Below are 12,482 nucleotides of genomic sequence, written 5' to 3' on the forward strand. Positions count from 1 at the left end.
TATACTCCATCAATAAAAACTTGCCACGTGTTCACCTAATTAATTAAATATTACTATTAATTAATAATAGTAGCATTAATAAGTGAATAATGATAGTATTTAATTAATTAGGTGAACACGTGGCAAGTTTTTATTGGTAGAGTATAGAGTGGATCAGGAAAAGTGGGACAGAAGATTTTGACTCCATGACCACTAGTATCTTTCAGAAGTTACGTGTTGACGATCCGTGTTCCATGTCTCAAGCAAGTTACTAATTTACCCTCTCTGTGGGAATGGACTACCCGTGGTACTTAACCTCATCTTCCATGCCTAGGACGAACCACCTTTAAGCACATCGCACAAAGGCCAAGCCCAATTACTTTGCCGCGGTCCAGCAACTTCTTGGGCTTTAGGTCCGGGACTATTCTTCTTCCCACAATATGTATGCAACATGCATATTTCATTCAAAAAAAGCAGCTAAATTGCCAAAACTGAGTACAAAGCAGGACAATAACAGAGCAGGGGCTTTAAAAAAAAAAAATCAAAAGCATTAGCTCACGACGTATCTATCTACTTGCAGTTGCAGTGCCGTGCTCGCACGGGTGAATCCTCGCTATGTCATGGAATTGTTTCATAAAGATGAAAAGTTTTTTTTTACAATATACTAAGAAATTTGTTATTGTTAACTCTATTTTACTTTTCGAATTTTCAATTTAAAGTCCTATAATTTTAGTCAATCAAGTTTACTCAAGTTTGTCCTAACTCGTAACCCAAGTCTTGATTTAATGGAAGGGATATTTTATTAAATTCCCGTCATTTCCAACTTTTATTAAAGGACAAGCAATAAAAAAAATGTCACTTATGGAATTCAATTATATTTCCATCATAACTTATAACTTTTAGAAAATATTAGAATATGCTGAAAAGGTTGATTTGGCTGATTGGCAAAGTAATTGACTGGTCAGTGGTCATTGCGGACTGAAGTTTTTGGATTAAGACTTTTTTTTTTTTTTTTTGGGTCTAAAGAGATGGGATCTTTATAGGGTGAAAATCAAATTATTTGTCAATAAAAACTAATTCAATCTCGTTGTCATCTATCTATCTCTCTCTCTCTCTCTCTCTCTCTCTCTCTCTCTCTCTCTCTCTCCAATCCTAATTTTCAATTTTTTGTTTTTCCAAATCTTCATTTAATTTCCATGCAGGAACAACCCACAATCATTCTCTAAATCCATAGCCTAGGAGACAATTTTGAAATTTCAATGCTAATTGATATGAATTCATAATTGTTTTTTTGGAATGGTTGTGCTTTTTGAGACATTTTCCCCAAATGCTAATTTAGTTTGACATTTAACATTTCTCCAAATCCATCGTGCATATTTTCCCCAAATACCTTTTAGTTTAGTTTGTGCCTTTTATTTTGTGTTTAATTTTATTAAAGCCAAAATTTAGTTATAAAATTAGTTGCAATCTAAGGCTACAAACTGACTCAATAAAATAAATATTACTACATATTTTGAAAAACTAACCGTTGAATTGCATGTTCTTTACACTCTTAATACACATGTCAAATTTTGTGTCAATTGGATATAATTTACAATATAATCTATAAACTTATATTTTATGCATAATTTTAAATTACAAAAACTTACAATTTAAAATTTTATTGATGATACAGCTATTAATTTTTAATTTTCTTGAAATTTTGCAAACATGGAGAATATAAGAAGAAGATGTAATCTAATGGTGGATTTGTCAAAATTCACCTCCAATAAAAAGATATTGAGTGAGTTTGTAGCCTAAAATTACAACTAATTTTGTAACTAAACTTTGTCCTCTCATTAATTGAAATCCACTATTGAACACCATAAGTTTAACAATAATTTTGTTGACTGTTCAATTCCAAAATTCTTTTATTTGGATGGAATTCTATATGCTAACTGAGAGCCTGTATGAACTATGAACTTTAGTGCAACTTTTATGTTTTTCCTTTATTCATTGATTGGATTATTTGTTGGTGGATAGAAATTTTGTGAATTTGAATATGATTGATTTGATTGGTTTCTTTAGGAATGGAATGATCTCTTGAATTGGATTGAATATACGGTTCTGGTGATTGGGTAATTGTTTTGTTTTTTAGTTTTGTGCCCTTCATGTAGCTTATAATAATAATAATAATCATCTTGAAAGGATATATTAATATTGATCTGTTCCAAAATATTTCATAATAATAATAATAATCTCGAAAGGGTATATAATTCTCAAAAAAATAAAATAAAATCTTGAAAGGGTATATTAATTTGTTTCTTGGGATTCAGTTAGTTTAATTGGTAAAGTTTCAGATAGTTGAATAAGATTGATTTGAGATTCAATCTCCGTTTATACTAAAAACTGATTGGTATTTTGGTTTAATGGTAAAGAACTATCATTAGAAGTGGACGTCATAGATTCTGTAAATATATATATATATATATATATATATATATATATATATTTATTTATTTATTTATTTATTGATCTGTTCCAGAATATTTCACTCCTTTAATTAAATCGAAACGGTCTTCAACTTGATTTACACAATTACACCCCATCCCCTAGGAACGTTACTCCATTGGTTTTGAATTTAAATTTCGCCATGGACTTTGGGCCATTGATTAGACCTTAACAAAGCCGTTTGACGACTAATTTTATTGAGCATGGGTGGCCCAATTAATGGGCTTGTATCTTCCAAAAATGCCTTAAATTTATGGACCTTTTGTTTGTCCATGTGTTTTGTAGCCCATAGGGTTGCGTTCCTGTCTTTTTGGGGGCTGGGTCATGGAACACAGTACAATATGACCCAAAAATAAGCTTGAACACAAATGTACCCAAATAAAGAAAATTTGTTGAAACCTTGTGAAAAGCAGTTAAAAAATTTTAGGAGGCCGATTGTTTAAAGGTATGTTGTAGCTAAAGGATTTAGGATCCCACAAGAGAGTGTTTATATGGTAAAAAAGAAACTTTTAAGTTGATTAGTCAAAGTGTGGGAAAACCTAGGCAACTAAGGGTCTGTTTGGTAGGTTAGTTTGAGTAATGTTATCTGGATGTTTTTGATATACGTGTAGGTGAAAAATGTGTTGAAATGTGTGTAAAGTTGTTTAAAATGTGAAAATGTTGGTTAGAACTAACCAACCAAACAGACTCTAAGTGGCTGATTTGTGATTCATGGTCGTTAATTGTTATGGTGGGTGGTTTAAAATTGTGTTGATGCCATAAGTTGGAATTCTATCTAATTTATTTATAAAAAAATACAAATTTTTAAAATTTTTTCTTTTTAGGAATAATTTTTTCAAACAGTCTATTTTAGAGAAAAAAATAAAAACTTTTTTTTTCTTTCTAATTTAGATATTCACAAGGAGGATTCCATTTTTATAAGATAAATATTATTTTGGGACCATTTTGTTTGTTAATGTTGTTCTAAAGTAACTAGGGATATTTTGTGACAATATGGTAAAAAATGATAAAAAATAAAAGAAATAAAAAACTCACCATTTTTTTTTTCTCTACCTAAAGTGAATGAGGACTAAGGAGATGTCAAGAATCTTATAGCTCAATTAAGTGATATCTTTTATATGCCCATGATATTCAAGTTTGAAATCCACCATCTTCCGTTGTAAATATCAAATTATAAAATAAAATAAAAAAAGTTTAGGAGGAGATAAATATTTCCTTTGAAGTAGACTTCCTATAAGACTCAATCATTTTTCATTAGTTCTCCCAAGTTCTCTACTTTCATCGGTTTATCTTTTACATAAACTCCATTTGGTAGAAAGGATAGAACAATTGCAAAATAGAAAATTGAGAAAGAATCTATAATAAAAAAATATACACCACTCAATAGTTTTTTTACTAAAGGCAAATTTTGCTAAATCCATCGTTGAATTATGGTCACTGAAGAGGCATAATTCTCTTGCTTGATGTTTTTATGTTAACAACAAGGTGATAGATTAAACTTTGATATGTTTGATCGTAAAAATTGGATCTTGGTGTGTGCCTGAATTATTGGGGTTAGCTTTTTGTTTGGCTGCCAAGAAAGTTAAGGCAAAACATAAACTGTGTTTGCAACATGAAATATAATACTTTATTTTTCCCCTAGCAATTACTACATGTAGTAGAATATGGTGAAATACACTTTTTCTTTTATATTTGTAGCAAGTGGTGTTTGCTTGGTCTTCTAAGTATTTGTATGATGTTCTCTATCAATTTTGTTTACATAACTTTCTATCGATGAATTAATAGAGAAATTGAAAAATGAATTGAAGCTTAAGCAAGGGTTTGACCCAAAAGTAATTTTTTGTTCAACTTTTCTGTTATCCTATATTTAACAAAATTGAGGATTAGTAGCCTCATTATCGTTATACAATTGGAGGATAGCTCATATTCTCTAAATTTATTTTTCTACAATCTATTTGATTGTTGAATTGGTATCGATTGTGCTTTATGAAAAATTGAAAATCTAGATACAAGGAATGTATTCATTTTAAAGTGGAAGTTGAATTCAATCATGAATGTATTCAATTTTTTACTTGTTTTCAAGGGAAAAAATTTTTGTGTAGCTCCAACTAAAAAATTGTGGTAAGTTTTAATTTCAAGTGAAATTTGATCTAATATTAATCTAAAAAATGTATTCTTGCACAATTAGTTAACCCGTGCACGTTCTACCATGTCACTTACCTTTTTTATTTTATTTTTAAAAACAAACACACACACATACAAAAAAGAGGGAAAGGGTTGTATTGTGTCTTTTCCCATTTGGGTGCAAATTTATTGAGCAAATTCATACTATTATTATATTTTAATTTCCACATCATCATCCATTATCTATCTACTAGCCTTTGAGCACGCGCTCATGCACGTGCTCAAAGGCTCTTCTATTTGTCATCACACCTCTAAGTATTTTATGATTGGAAAATGTGGGTGAAATAAATTTTTCATCACACCTCTAAGTATTTTGTGATTGGAAAATATATTAATCCTAAATTATAATGGATGCAAATTATTAACTTTTTCTCAAAAAAAATAGAAGAGCATTTGAACACACGCGTGAATGTATGCTCAGAAGGTTGTATATATATAAAGTTTCCATTATGTGTGATTCGTGAAAAGGATAGAAATTGCAATGTTTTTACCCATCTTTTGGCCCAATGGGCAGCTCTTGTAAGCTGGATTGGGTCGGTTTCCATCTCAAATCCGCCTTCTTCAATTTTGCAGGCTTTTGATAGAGATGCAATAGAGTATTTATTCAGGAAAAAAAAAAGGGGATAGAAACATGAAATGATTGAAAAAAAAATACAGCTATACTGACATCACATTGCAAAATAACCTATAACCTTAATAGCAGTGATCAAAGTACAGCAAAAAAAAAAAAAAAAATTACAGCAGTAAATTTTAAGGGGGTGTTTGAGTGTTTTTGATATACCTGTAAGTGAAAAAGTGTGTGTAATGTTGTTTAAAATGTGAAAATGTGAGTTAGAACTTACTCACCAAACAGGGCCTAAATATTCACAGCTGCTTCATTTTCTGATATATAACTATAAGAGTCAATCTCAATTCTCGACCTAATGGGCCTTTTCTCTTAGCTAAAGTTTTGATATTTTAGGCTGGGCTAATTTCTCATGGACATTGGCCTATGGCCACCACTTTGGTACCTTACCTCTTTTATTTTTGGGGATTAATTCGATAGTTATAACAACTTGATCCTTAACAACGAAAAAAAAGAAAATAAAGATAGTATATTAGTTTAACAACTTGATCCTTCAAATGTTATCAAGTAGGAGACCTAAACTCATATCTCCCCTACAACCAAAAATTAATTTTTTCTTTAACATTATGAGAAAATATAATTATCATAGAGTGGACGTCATAACTCATAAGTTCAAATCCTATCAAATTTAACAAAAAAAAGGGGCAAAATTTAGTTTAATCTCTTAATTGTTAATTAGGTTAATTTAATCTCTCAACTTTCCAAAAATCAACTTGATTTTGAATTTTTTACATTTTCATAATGATTATTGTTTTTTGGTTCCTTAATAATCATTTAACAAGTTCTTTATTTATTAAGATTTGAATGAAATTGATTTGATTTTTGAAATTTGAAAGAATGATTTGATTTTTAATATAAAATATCTATTCAACTGTGTGTATTTAGCAATTAGTTTGTTTCTATAAAAAAAAAAAAAAAAACTAGGTGCAAAAGAATTAAGCTAAAATGAATAGATATTTTAAATTTTTTTAAATTTAAAATTTTTTTTTTTTTTGTCTTTTAACTTTCTCACTAACGAGAAAGTTATTTTCCCCCTATTTTTTTTAAAAAAAAAAAACCCTTTCTCACTAACAAGAAATGAACATTTGGAAAATATTAAATTTTGGAAACTAATTTGCCCTAATAGAGTTGGAGAAATTTGTCACTAATTCTTAAAAGGACGTGGTGAACAAAACGAATCAATATAATCAGAACTACAAACTAGAATTTATAGCTTTTTCCCTTGAAAGCAAATGTTTTTATACTTCAATTCTCAAATGTCTCAAATGTGACATTGAAATCCATATTATTGTTTCGCAGTTAAATTGCATTTTTAGTTTTAACGTTTGTTTTAAAAGTGTCATTATACTTTAAAATGTTCATGTCATTTCATAAGCATCACGCCATCAACTGATCAAAGTGATCTCGGTTTCATGAATTTCATTTACTACGTTAGCATTTCTATCCATTAATAATATGACATTTTTAAAACATTTTAAAGTATTAGGATGATTTTAAAACAAAAACAAGGATTGGGATTAAATATGCAATGTAATTGCCAAGAGCAATAGCACAATAACATTACCCCTTATACTTTATGAGGAGAATCAAAATTCTAATAATCTTCCCATGTTCTTATAATTGTCAAATTATCAAATATATACACGCACATGCACACATACACAAACACACAAAATTGAATCTTGATTTTCTCATTCCTTTAGATTTTAGAGGAGATGCAAATTGCAGACTTTCATGTTAACAAACAGTTAGAAGTCCAACTATACAATTCAACATCTTTTGGCGTTTGTGGCGAAAATTTTAAGTGGGTTATTTTTTATATTTAAATATTAATTAAATATATTTTTTTTAATTTAAAAAAATACCAATTAAATAAATTATTTGAAATATATATAACAATCAGTACAAATTAGATAAGTCAAACCAATCAAAAAAATAAATTACTTGCTCCATAACAAAGTACTAACAATTAACAATGATGTAAAAAAGAAGTAATAAATGGGTTATACAGACCTATAAATTTTATCAGTTTATTAAGCAAAGTCAGCTTTAGCATATAGGTAACTTAAGCAATCGCCTAAACGCTCAAATTTTTTTTTTAAAAAAGAAAAAAGAAAAAAAGTTACCTCTTTTAACTAATATAATTTAATATAATATATTTATTTATGAGATGGATTCAAGTTATATGTGGTGTAACTCTACAAAAATTATACATTTTTTAGACCGTAGATTTTTAAAAGATCTAAAAAAAATCATTGAATATGATTGCTTTCACTTTATTACCTAATTAATACTAGCATTCTCTCTTTTTTTTTCTCTCTCCTTATTTATTGCTTTCCAAAAAATAATATTTTCTTCAACACTACCTATACAAAAAATCAAATTTTCTGGTTAGACTGCATTGAAGCAACAAATAACCTTTTTTTTTTCAGATAACTTTTTCTCATCAGATAAAATTTTTTAAAAAAAAAAAATTTACGAAAACAAAGAAAAAACTGAGTTTGAACACAGGGGCCACCCCAGTGGGCCATGGCTGCCAAACACCAGTAAACAAAACATAAGAAAAATTCCATAAATTTTTTATATAAAAAAAAAAACTTCTAATTGGTCCTTTAAAAAAAATACCATAAAATTTTGAAAGGTAGACCTTTTGGACTTGCTGCTTCAACGCAGTCTTACCAAAAAAAAATTTTAAATCTTCAAGGAATATAGAATCTTTTGTAGGGTCTTTGGAGAGAAACATTGGTGCACCCAAGTATATAGCATCAGCTTTGAGCTTTTTCATTTGGTGGGTTTGCTTTATTGTTCTGTAGGACTGAAGAAGAGTGCGTTTTGAGAAGAAAACCCCTGATTTTTCGATTCAAGCATTGGCCCAACCATCTACATTACTTTTCAAGACATTCAATGATTGTTGAGGCATCTTTTGGGCTGGCTTTGGAGAAAAAAACAACATCATCCTCGGACATTATGTGGTGATTTCAGGTCCTCTGGACTTGTTACCTTTCAAAATTTTATGGTCTTTTTTTTTTTTAAGGACCAATTGGAAGTTTTGTTTTAAAAAAAATAATTTTATGGAACTTTTCTTTTGTTTTGTTTACTGGTGTTTGGCAGCCATGGCCCACCGGGGTGGCCACTGTGTTCAAACTTAGTTTTTTTTTTTCCTTTTTTTACACAAATATATATTTCCATCTTCACCGTAAAATTTTTTATAAAAAAAAAGTTATCTAATGAGAAAACATTATCTGATAAAAAAAAAAAATTATCTTGCTGCTTCAACGCAGTCTAACTAGAAAATTAGATTTTTTGTTTAGGTTGTGTTGAACAAAATATTTTCTCTTGGAAAGCAATAAATGAAGAGAAAGAGAGAGAGAATGCTAGTATTAATTAAGTAATAAGGTGAAAGCAATCATATTTAATGATATTTTTTTAACCGTTAGATCTTTTAAAAATTTACGGTTTAAAAAATGTGTAACTTTTGTAGAGTTACACCAGATGTAACTTTTGTAGAGTTACACCAGGTGTAACTTGAACTCATCTCTTTATTTATATATTTTGATTATAGCTGGTTTATGCTTTTACAATTAAAATAAATAAATTTAAAGCTATTTTATTGGCCAATGAAATGCATTGTATATCAAAAAAATCTCACATCCCAAAACACAAAAGATTTAGAAGGTAAAGAGAAAAAAATAAGCCAAAATACTCCTAACAAAATTAAAATATAAATTAATAGTAGACAAATTTATTAATAAATCTAATGTTTATATATTGAAATATGCAAAACAAAAAATCTCTCTCTCTCTCTCTCTCTCTCTCTTAATTCTTGAAGAAATTAAATTCCAATTATTTTCTCATTACTCACCTTATTATTCTTCATCTTGATTTTTTTTTTCCTTTTAACCCTTTCTTTGCAATAGCTGCTTGTGGTGGATGGTGTGTGGGTTCACTGGATTGTTTCAATCTTACAAGTTAAGGTAACCTCTCAAAGTCTCTCTCTCTCTCTTTCATCTTTTTTTTTTAGAAATGCAACAGTTTTGTCTACGTTTCTAGTACTTACCAGGCTTTATTTTTATTTTAATTATTTATCTCTTTTTTAAATAAAAATTATATATATATATATATATATATATTTTTTGATATTTGAACGCATATTTATAATGGTCAATAAACTGATAAAGTCGATAGGTTTGTAGCTATCACATGGGTCGATAACCAATTTGTTACTTCTTCTTTTTTTATATCATTTTAAATCTTAGTACTTTGTTATGGAGTGAGTAATTTATTTTTTGATTGGGTTGACTTATCTAATTTGTGCCGATTTTTTTTTTCTATATATGTCAATTGTAGTTTATTTAATTAGTATTTTTTTTTTAAAAATATTTAAAAAGAAAAATAAAAAATTCAATACATATTATTTAACTAATATTTAAAAATAAAAAACTTCAACTTAAAACCTAAGAGTCTGGTCACCAAAACAACTAGAACCACCAATGCTAGAAATGAGGCGCTCACGACGACTCTCCAAGTCTGTCACCTCCTTCTTCAGGACCTCAAGGCGTGTGTTAATGGCATCAATGGCAGGCTGAACCTTCCTCATAAAAAAGACACAAGCAATCTCACGGAGATGGTCCAAGATGAACTCTACAGCAAACCCCACACTGACAAGCTCTTGAATCGTTGCCCTCCACTACAGGATCCTCTCAGTTGAAACAGTGTCAACAAAGTTATGCTCGATATCGTTCATCACACTCCCTAGCAGCTTCAGAAAATGCTCCCTGGTAGAACGACCGTACCAGAATTCTCACATAAAGTCATCGCGGCTACTGTAAATTGCCACGAGATGGGAAGCGCAATCCTCAGGAATCCTAAAGCCATGGAGGTCGACATAGGGAGGCCTGAAACCCCAGAAATCTGCAGGATCGAGGTCGTTAACCTCGTGCTAGTCGAAGCGGGTGAAGAAGGCTACAGCCTCACTCGTCGGATCCGGCACTGCGACAGAATTGCTACCCACCTCAAACTGAGAGGGAACAGGGGGAAGCGAACCTGGCAGAAGGTGTAAGAAGTGAAATAAGAATACGTGAGGCAAGAAAATTGAAATGCACAGCGAATGGAGGATGAAGAGAAGAGGAAAAGAGGAACTCACCAGGGCCTGCGAGAGTGGGGGCTATAGGAACGGCAGAAACAAGTGCTACAGGTGCGGCTGAGAAAGTAACTGTAGGCATATCTTTGTCTGCTGCAACTTCTTGCTCTTCAGAAGTCTCTGCAACAAGAAAGAATGGACATGCAAAATAATGGGAGACCACAGCAGGAAGAGTGTCACTGATATATATGAAGAAGAGATAACACAAGAAAAAAAGGGAAAGAAAACTTGGCAACACATGGAGATACGTACCTATGAGTTTAACTCCGTGCCTAGAACTTTCTTCTTCTCCTTCAGATTCGGAAAGCCTCTTTTTCTTGGCAGGTTCATCATCAGAGTTCTCAATAACATCCTCAGACTCTTCAGAGGACAAGTCCGCGTCAGGACCGCGTGTGGCAGAAATAGGAATGGAGGAATGGGTGACCACTAAAGAGGAGTCATCCTTCGTAGCCTGGGATAGAGATGCGAAAGGATCACTGGTGGAGATAATAAGAGGCACAATCGGAGAAATAGCCTCAGCCTGAACAGCAGCAACAAGAATAGCCCTTTCTTGGGAAGTGGGTGTCGAGGCAGGAATGGGAATGGTCTCACTGACCTCTATTGGGTGACCACTAAAGAGGAGCCATCCTTCGTAGCCTGGGATAGAGATGCGAAAGGATCACTGGTGGAGATAATAAGAGGCACAATCGGAGAAATAGCCTCAGCCTGAACAGCAGCAACAAGAATAGCCCTTTCTTGGGAAGTGGGTGTCGAGGCAGGAATGGGAATGGTCTCACTGACCCCTTCAGCAGGAACTCCCTGTGGAGCAGCAGGAATAGCAGGGGTCGCAGCAGGAAACACCACATCCGCCCCATCAAAGAAACCCTCCATAGGAGTACCCTGGGAGGCAGAAATCTCTTCAGTTGTAGGACGATACACAGAGATGGGTTCAGGATTGGCCTGAGAAAACAAAAGACGAAGGTTAGAGACACGAATATAATTAAAAAAAAAATTAAAAAGGGAAGAAGAAGGCATACTTTCAACTCGGGCTCATCAAGCGGAATAGGATGGGTTGCAGACGAGTCTTCCTTGTACTTCGACTACAAGAGAAAAAATGAGAAGAAGGAGACAAGCCAGCAGAAGCACGGGGTTAGCCGCAAGAAGAATCCTAAACAAGAATGACAAAGAATAAGGGAAAGTTAGAGATGACATACCCTACGCTTGGTAGTGGTAGGCGCTTTGGGAGGAGAAGTTTTCCTTTTATTGCCCCGTGCCCTGCTGGAGGGAGGAGCATCAGTGGATGGTCGAGGAATGGTAGGTCTGGTCTTGTCTACGGTGGAATGCTTGTTGGAGCAGGTGCAAAGGGAAAGAGGAGTAGTGCTCTCTGATATGATGTTACTTATAGGAGCAAGTTTCAGAAGAGTCATCACTTGCCTTCTTCTTTGCAGGCTTGGACTTGGTAGAACTTTTCTTTGCTGGCACAGGGACATTAGTCACTTTCACTCTTTTCTCCTAGCCCACGGGGTAATCGCCAGCGTGCCAGTACCACCCTTTCTCCTCCTTGACCCACTCGAATATGGCCGAATGACTTTGTTTTCTAGCATAAACCCGCACAGATGCAGAAGGTAAAAGCAAGCGGGGATTGGCGGAGACGACTGCGCCAAGCCCATCAGGAGGGATGAGTGAAAATCTGCAGCTTCCCAATAACTCCTTCTTAAAAGAAGTCATCACTGCCTGCCAATACCCATGCATAGCAGCAGTGCAAATGTCTTCCTTCTGAAAGTCTGGAATAGTAATTGTGGTGAAGTGCTGACTCCAAAACTCAAAAGTAGTATACTGCAGGAAAGGTCAGACGGAAGTGGGAGACTCCGCAAGAAAAGAGATGTCATCAAGAATGTCCTGATCCAGTCCAAATTGCCTCCTCACCAAGTTAGCAGGATAATGTACAAATCTAACACCTTCATTAGCCAAATAAGGCAACCACCCAGCATTGGTGGCTGCCAAATACGTTATACCCCTCTCCTCAAAGCTAGTCAACGGGGTGGTAGTGCCAACAACATCAACAAATGTACCCATAACAGAATC

This window comes from Castanea sativa, chromosome 10 (genome assembly GCF_040712315.1).
Source record: "Castanea sativa cultivar Marrone di Chiusa Pesio chromosome 10, ASM4071231v1".
Classification (NCBI taxonomy): Eukaryota; Viridiplantae; Streptophyta; class Magnoliopsida; order Fagales; family Fagaceae; genus Castanea; species Castanea sativa.